This window comes from Petaurus breviceps, unplaced genomic scaffold (genome assembly GCF_028583685.1).
Source record: "Petaurus breviceps papuanus isolate PSGF00001 unplaced genomic scaffold, PetGlider_PUasm1.0 227, whole genome shotgun sequence".
NCBI lineage: Eukaryota > Metazoa > Chordata > Mammalia > Diprotodontia > Petauridae > Petaurus > Petaurus breviceps.
Window position 1 is genome coordinate 4,930,813 of NW_027185896.1, and position 6,055 is coordinate 4,936,867.

Below are 6,055 nucleotides of genomic sequence, written 5' to 3' on the forward strand. Positions count from 1 at the left end.
GTTCTTCCATTTCCTGTTTCCCTGTATTTGCCTCAGTGATTCCCCATCTCTCCTCACCTGTCTCTTTGAATCCCTAATTTCTTTCAAGCTCAAGCCTCACCTTATATGTGATTAATAATCTACTATTTCATCTCTCTCTGAGCTTTACATCTCCTAATGCTATTCGCTATCACTCAGAAATCTAATCCCTTCGTCATCAGTACTTTCCAAGGTGTTCAACCCTGGGCTATCTCCTCCATTCCGGATCTTGACTCCAGTGAACCAATTCAACTTTACACCTCTACTTTACACCTTCTACTCTCATATCCTCTGCTCCTTTGTATTATTGGTACTCATGAATATCCAAATCCCACCCCAGCCTCCTTTGATTACTCCTACTATCTCCTTCCTTTGATCCCATTTAAGTACCAATGAATGGAACTGGGACGATGTCTTCATTTATGCTGAGACCACTAAAAATTTATGTCATCTAATCTCAAATGGCAGGCAGCTAGGTGGTGAAGTGAACAGAGCAATGGGCTTGGAATCAGAAGTACCCATCTTCATGAGTTCAAATCTGGCTTCTGATATCTGTGTGACCCTGGGAAAGTCACTTAGCCTTGTTTACCTCAGTTTCCTCATGTATAAAATGAGCTGGAGAAGGAAATGGTAAACCACTCCGGTATCTTTACCAAGAAAACCCCAAACTGGGTCGTGAAGAGGAGGCCATGACTGAAATGACTGAACAACAAAGAAACCTCAAATGGGCTTGTAGCATAGCAATTCTTTTATTTCTAATTGATTAGCTATCCCATTCACCACAGTGGCTATTCCAAACCCTCTTTTCCCTCCATGTTCACATTCTTAGTGTGATTTCATCTATTCCTATTGATGACAATGTAGGAGCATGATTTTTCTTTGGTTGCTGTTGTTAAAGAAAAAGGAAAGAGTAAGGCTACCTAAAGTTTGGAAACCATGTTCTCACTGGATGATGCATTATCCTCCACACACTTGGGTTCAAATCTTACTCCTACTGGTTTTTCTGTTAACATGGCATTTAAGCTTCCTCGGTGTGTGTTTGTGTTTGTATAGAGGTTGGATGCAATGTATTTTAAGGTAACTTCCAGCTTTAAGCTTTGATTTTTTTCTCTATGAACCCTATGAGCCACATCATTTCTTGGATGACAAAGAGCTGTTTTCACTTCATACCTTTCTCTAAATCTTCTATCATTTTTCTTTCCTTTCTCTGCTGAATCACATGTCTTCCATCTTCCTGTAACAGGACAGTATTCTCTTCCTCTTCAGAGCCTGCTTCTTTTTTGTCACAAAGCTCAATCTTTATTCTCCTTGATAACCTAGGAGAGTGGAAGGGCCTTTCTTGAGCTCCTTCCCCTTCTCTCTTCTCTTTTAGGAGGGAGGCTGGCCTGTACTTTGAACATGGCTACCAGTTATTACGCAGTTGTGGTAGGAGGACAAACATCATATACTCTATGCAGGCAACTGCAAAATCATCTTTCTCTGTATTTGCTAAAAGCAGGTTCTGCTCAGTCCTCTAACATTCTTACTGGGATCTCTTGTGGCTAATTCATAATAAGCTGTTATGGCATGTAAGATGATTAAATTCAATGAACATTTATTAATCACCTAGTATGCAACCTGAACTCCTGAAACAAAAATAAAAAACAACCTAGTTCCTGGTTTCAGGAAACTGACAGGGAACTAATGAACATGGTGATTCATTTACTGGTCTGAAGAATGCAAAAAGACTTGTACAAACATAGGGAAAATAAAACAGCCCAAGAACGTAAAACTCCTGCCTGGATTGGTTGGAGCTGATTTTCACTTCTGGAGACAGTCAAGTAGTGGAATTGATAAAGGGTTAGGAAAACCTGAATTCAAATCTAGCTTTAGGCAATTACAAGCTGTGTCCCTGGACAAGGCATTTATCTTTTTGTTCTTCATCTGTAAAATGAGGGTAATAGAAGCAATTACCTCACAGGGTTTTAGTAAGAATCAAATGAGATGATATATGTAAAATGCTTCATAAATCTTAGAGTACTATGTAATCATTAGCTATTAGTTACTTAGATAAAAGCAGGATACAAGTCAGATGGTGGTTTGGAAGGAAAGAAATTTAATTTTTTCTGTATTTCCTAGAGCTGGGTGGAAATTTAGGAGATTGTGAAGAGTTGTTTCCTAATTGATGAACAATTAAAATATATAAATATATGAAATCCAAGTTATCTTTAGTCATTTGGGAAAAAATCCTCCAAATGACTAACAGAGGAATACAAATGAAAGTAACTCTGAGATTCTACCTCATACTCATCAAATTGGCAAAGGAGGAAAATGATTAAAAAAAAAAGGATGGGCTGCAGAAAAACAAGCACGTTGATACACTGTTGGTGGAACTCTGAATTTTGGTCCAGTAATTCTGGAAAGTAATTTGAAACATGCCCCCAAAGGTACTAAACTGGATATACCCTTTGACTCACTGACATTAGGCCACTGATTCTAGGCCTATACACCAACAAGATGGAAGAAAGAGGAAAAGAACCTTTATGTACAAATATATTTGTAGCAGTTCTTTTTGTAGTGGTAAAGAACTGGTAGAAACTAATGCCATGTTCATCAGTTGGGGAATGGGTAAAAAATTATTGTATATGAAAGTAATGTATTATTATGATTTTAGGAAATGATGAAAGAGTTTCAGAGAAATCTGGAAAAACTTGTATGAACTGATGCAGACTGAAAGGAGCAGAACTAGAACAATATATCCTATAAAAATGATATTCTAAAAATGAACAATTTTGAAAGAGCTGTTCAACCATGATTCCAGAGGAATGATAATAAAGAATGCCATCCAACTTTTGACAGAGAGGTAATGGACTAAATATACAGAATTAGATGCACATTTTTAGACAAGGCAAAGGTGTAAATTTGTTTTGCTTCACTGTATTCGTTACTAGAGTTTTGTTTTTGCTCTCTCCTTTCACCCTGGGGGATGGGAGGCAAGTTACCCAGTTAATTCCTATCTCTTCTAAGGGCTAATAGAAAAAAAAATTGAACCAAAGCAATTAGAATTCAGAAAAAAGAACTTTCTAGGTCCTTAAACATAGAAACAGATTACAAAGGAAATTTGGAATTCCTTCCCCTGAAAGTCATTAGGTACAAAGGCAATATTTAGTCCTGGGTGCTTGTCTTTCTTGGAAGCAGGGAGATGGACTAGAATAACTATATGACTGAAATTTGCTGGGAAGATCTTCCAGGCCACAAGGACCAGTTGGGGTTGTCTTGGTTATGCAGGAAAACATGGTATTGCTGAATCTCCTCCTTCCTGAACGTCCCTTCTTGCCCCCTCCCCCCCTGGATTTTGGCCACTGTCTGGTGGGAAAAATGGCAACCTTAGACAAAAAGGATTCCAGCAAACAGGAGGGCACTGTTGCATCTAAAGTGTATCTAAGAAAGTGTAATTGTTAAACAGGAGGTAAGTTCCAATCAGTTCACTTAGTCTTCTCTGTACTTCCTATCCTGCTCAGCACAGACTTTGGCACATGGGAAGTGCTCTTCATAGTTTGTTGGCTTCCTTCTGAGACCAGTTTTGCTGGTCACCACACTTGTTCCAGGTCTGGCAAGAACCGGTACTTACGTGGTAGAACTAGCATGGGACTAAGGGTCAGAAGGCCTGGGTTCCAGTTCTGACTCTTAAGTCGTTGAATGTGGTTTTGGGCAAGTCCTTTTTTCAGAAAACCTCAGTTTTCAGGTTTTGGCTCCTGCTCCAATTCTCTGTGATTCTGAAGTTAAGCAGTTACTCTCCTTCTTACCATTTAGACCCTTCAGTAGTTATTATTGTGGGGAAAGAACAGGTGAAAGAAGAGAAAAGTTGTGGTGTGAGCCCTCTTTAGGACGCACTTGACACCCAGAGGAATCAAAGGGCTTCTTCTCTCAGATGTAAATTTAGAGCTCCAGCGATTTGAAAAACGGAGGGGAGTGACCATATCTTTGAAGTTTGAAAGGATCGCCTTTCCTTCTCAGGGCTTTCAATACTCTCCCGGACCCGGACTCCTTTCTGTAAACCACCCTCTGTTGTGGAAAGGTGGATTTCCATTTATGTGGCAGCACAGGCTTCATTCACCTGCGGGGTGCTGTATGAGGTGTCTCCCCATCCCTGGATTTTGCACCCCCCTCTCACCCCCGCTCTGGTCAGCGGGCTTCCCCGAGGGGGTGTTGGGAACTCGCCGGAGAAGCGGAGGGAGGCGGCAGCGCAGCCTCTTCGCGCCACCCAGTCCCGCGGCCCGGCGCTGACACCCGCTACCCCGGCACAGGCGTCCGGACCAGCTTGCCAGCGGTAAACACACTTGGGCCTGAGACTGGGTGGGGGCAAGCCCAATTTGGCGCGCAAGTGGGTTGGTTAGTGACCGCTTCCCAGGAGCGGGGTCCCGGGTCTTGGGCGTGCCTGCAGGGAGGGCTGGCATCTGGGCGGGAGCGGAGAGCTCCGGGCAGGCCTGGGGACGTGCGACCAAGCCCGAGCTTTCGAGCGCGCCCCGCTCGCCTCCCTCGGGGAGCTGCGGCCCCCGCAGGCTCAGCGCTCCTGGGATTCGTGGGAGCAGCGGCTTTCTTTGCCCGATGCTCGGGTTCGGGACAGCGAGGGCGGGGATTCCGGGGGACCTGCTGTGCCAGCTCGAGCCCCCTCCGAGGAAAGAAGGGAGCCGCGCGCCTCCCGCGTGCGCCCGCACTGCGGCCCGTCAGGCTCCGGCCCCGGCAGCCTACGTCCTGCCGCCGTCTGGAGCCCCGCTTTCTCCCCTCGGGCCAGGGGCGATGCACGGCCTCCTGGGGCCCGGCGCGAAGAGCTAGGGGCTCTGGGCGCGCCGTCTCTTCTGGGGGTTTGATTCGTCTTCCGCTGGGGGGGAGTGGGCGGGGAATGGTGATGGCTCCCACGGGGGAGCTCCCCGCCTCCACTCCCATCAGCTTCGCCTCGGGCATCCGTCGGTGCCCCTCCGCCCAACTTTCTCCAACTCGGGCGATGGGGTGTCCCGGCACTTGGTGGGTCAGGGCTGCCCAGGGGCGCTGAGTGCAGCGCCGTCCGGGGCAGCGCGCAGCCGGCGGTCCGGGCAGGGGCGAATCCCGGCCAGCTGGTGGGTTTCGGGGAGCGGGCGCGGTGGCACCGGCACCTGGAGTGGCTGGTTGGCCGTTCCTAGGGGCAGGGGATGCGAAAAGGTCAAAAATAAATAGCTGAAAACAAAAAGAGGACCATGTGTCCATTATGTGTCCCAGGGTGCCCCCAGCCCCGTACTGCGGGGCCAGTATGCTTGGGGAGGTGGGAGGTGGTCTGCAGGGGCTGCGAGTTCCAGTCCTGGGGTGCAAAGCCCAGTGCAAAGCGCACGTGGCAGGGGGGAAGGCCGAGGCCGGGACAGAGACCCACGCGAGGGGCGAGGGACAGGCGACGCTGGGGGCGAGGGCGGCTGGAATCGGGGAGCCGGCGCAGGGGGTGGGGTGGGGGGGGAGCCGGAGGGGCGGCGGGCGCATGCGCCCTGCGCGGCCGTGCCATATTGGAATGAGGCGGAGAGCGGAGCGCCGCCGCCGCTGCCGCCGCCACCGCCGGAGCGCGGGGTGGAGGGAGGGGGGCGGGGAGGGGAGAGCAGCGCCGCGCTCGCCGCGCAGCCCAGCCCGGCCCGGCCACCCGCCCGGCTCAGCGCCTCCCCGCCCAGCAGGAAGGAGAGCCGCGAGCCGGCCCGGAGCGGGGAGGCAGCAGGAAGAAAGAAAAAGAAAAACCCAACAACTCCCGGCAGGTAAGAGGGGCCGCCGCCGCTGGGCCTTCCCGCCCGGCCGGCTCCCGAGGCGGCCTGAGGGGGGCGGCGGCGCGGGGGGCCGCGCACCGAGGGCAGCTCCGGGGACCAGGGGCCACCAGCGAGGGGCCGAGACGCTGGCCAGCCTCCCCGCACCCCCCGCCCCCTCAACTTTGCTGAGGGAAAATCAAAGGGCGGGAGCGGGCGCGAGGCGGGAGCGCGGGCGGAGGCGCCAACCAGCGGGCGGAGTGGCGCGCGGGGAGGCGCGCACGGGCGGCCGGAACGTTGGG

At 50.1% G+C, this 6,055-nt stretch overlaps 1 protein-coding gene across 3 annotated transcripts in view; it reads left to right on the plus strand.

Annotated features, from left to right (window-relative positions):
- Window positions 1-4,208: 4,208 nt before the first annotated feature.
- Window positions 4,209-6,055, plus strand: part of SFMBT1 (Scm like with four mbt domains 1) — a 184,696-nt gene continuing 182,849 nt past the window's right edge. For 2 of the 3 annotated variants that reach the window (XM_069095484.1, XM_069095483.1), the window contains exon 1: window positions 5,614-5,768. The gene's annotated coding sequence lies outside the window, so the exon portion shown is untranslated. Of the gene's footprint in view, window positions 4,328-5,613; window positions 5,769-6,055 lie in introns of those variants that run through there. The other variant, XM_069095485.1, reaches the window with a different exon arrangement.